Source organism: Tupaia chinensis, unplaced genomic scaffold, assembly GCF_000334495.1.
Source record: "Tupaia chinensis unplaced genomic scaffold, TupChi_1.0 Scaffold143894_1, whole genome shotgun sequence".
Lineage (NCBI taxonomy): Eukaryota > Metazoa > Chordata > Mammalia > Scandentia > Tupaiidae > Tupaia > Tupaia belangeri.
In genome coordinates, this window is record NW_006203745.1 from 323172 (window position 1) to 325375 (window position 2204).

Sequence of the window (2204 nt, forward strand, 5' to 3'; positions counted from 1 at the left end):
AGACCCCGGGTCAGCAGTGTGGGTGCTGCTGCTTAACCACAAACACATGCCCATGCTCAGAGATTCAGACATATTTTTTTCTCCCCTACTAGCCCTAAGTATTCCTCTCTCTCTCTCTCTCTTTCTCTCTCTCTCACACACACACGCACACACACACGGGCTTTTTCCCTCTTCCACTACACATCCTCTTTCTTACTGTCATAACGACCCATATTTCCATTCCTATGGTCTACAACATTTTTTTTTTTTGAGATATTTTCGCTATAGGGCGCGTGTGCTCGCCAGACAGAGAGAGACATTAGAGACAGAAAGCGAGAAATCACCCCCCAGGGGGCATGGTCATGCCGCAATCCCTTCTCCTCCATTCTCCTCTCGGGATCTTGGGCATGCACGCACACGCGTCTGGCGTGAGTTTTAAGCCACTGGGTCCGGGATGCGAACTGCAGTTGACTATGTGGGAGTCCAGCGACATAGCCATTACACTAACTGCTGGGTCCCAGATTTCTTCATATTTTAAAGGGGGATACTAATTATTTAAGTTATGATATAATGAAGCATATGACACATGATAAAAACATTATCTTGATTATTATGCACCTTCAATTGAAAATTTAAGGTTGAAAGTTGTGAATAAAATATTTTCTTACGTAAGTAAAGATACAGATGTACTGCATTTGTAAATTTCAGCTTTCCTCATGATTTTAATCTGTCCAACATAATTATTTTAAGAGAAAATAAGAGAAACGGTGATGTGTCCTTTAGTAATTCTGATAGGACTGTAAATCATATATAATTTCATCTCAAGAAAGCTCCTAAAAAGACACTGTGAAGAGTCTTTCAGTGTTACTTAAAATCTTAGTTAGGGAAAAATCCAAAGGTATTAGAAATGTCAGCCTTGCCTTATTTTCTTAACCTATTTTTCTCTATAGCCTAATCAATGTATACATGAAGCACGTTCACAGGATGATGCCTGTTTTATACTCTGATTGTTTAAAAACTCTTTCTATGGGCCAGTAGGTGGCATAATGGCTAAGGTGCTGGATTCCCATGTGGCCAATCATGGTTAGAGACCCAGACTAGGTAGCCTGAAAATCACACTGGTCGTGTTTGCATGCATGTCCAAAATCTGGAGAGGAGAAAGAAGGGAGAGGGGATTGTGGCATGGCCATCCCTCCAAGGGATGATTTCTCACTTTTCCTCTCACTGTCTTTCTCTGTCTTTAAAAAAGAAGCACATGCTAAAAAAAATCCTAAAAAACAAACAAACAAAAACAAACAAAAAACAAAACAAACAACAACAACAACAAAACAGTCTTTCTATGTGCATACTTTTGAATGGAGACTTACAATTTGATAAATCTAATAATGTACATTACTGCTTTTAAGAGAGGAAAGTAAGGGGCTGCATGATGTCTGCTTGTCTGTGCTGCCATTGCGGGTTTGCTAAAGACCACGGCTCTTGTGGGGTTGGCTTTGTCCAACAGTCCACAAGAGTGCCTGGGAATATTAAATGCGAAGATTTTTGATGTTCTTCAGCAAATGCCTAAAAATGTAGCATATAGAAAATATGCAGATCATATAACAAAGGACAGGCTGGGTATGAAGAAAGAGGAATTAGATATTAAAATATTCAGAACGCCAACTTCAGGGTGGTCATTTAGAAGAGGTGATTCTTCAGGCAGAAAGTGAACTAAGTCTGGTGAGAAAAATCATTAAATGGAAACCACGGGAGCTATTAGTGGAAGAACTTCCTGCTAACCAGTGGAAATGGCTATAATCATTAAATGACTTTGGTGGGTTGGTGGGAAACTGATGTAACTAAATGTCCTGTTATATTAAACCTGTTTCCATATTCTTGACATCTTGTAATCAAGAAAATTTATACAGAGTATATTGGGGAAATTTGTTAAACTATTTTATTAAGGAAATAGGGTCTTGTGAATAAGTTTCTAATTGTTAAAGTATTCAGTCAAATCATTTCAGAGATAATATTTCTTTAAGGAGGTTGTGGGAAGATTTCAAAGTTAATTAGAAAAATTCCTATAGATATTCATTGTAGGTGCCATAATTAAAATGTGAACTCTCTTTCATAATATCTTCAATATGTTATTTAATTTTTTATCATGCCCCTCTAAAAGAGAAAAGGCACTTAATTATTACATTCAAACAAATTCATACATCAGTATTGGAAGTAAAGTGGTAAGG

General features: G+C 37.6%; 1 pseudogene; it reads left to right on the top strand.

Moving 5' to 3' along the window:
- The first annotated feature begins 1430 nt into the window (after positions 1–1430).
- On the top strand, positions 1431–1776 carry LOC102497935 (NADH dehydrogenase [ubiquinone] 1 alpha subcomplex subunit 5 pseudogene; annotated as a pseudogene).
- The last annotated feature ends 428 nt before the right edge of the window (positions 1777–2204 follow it).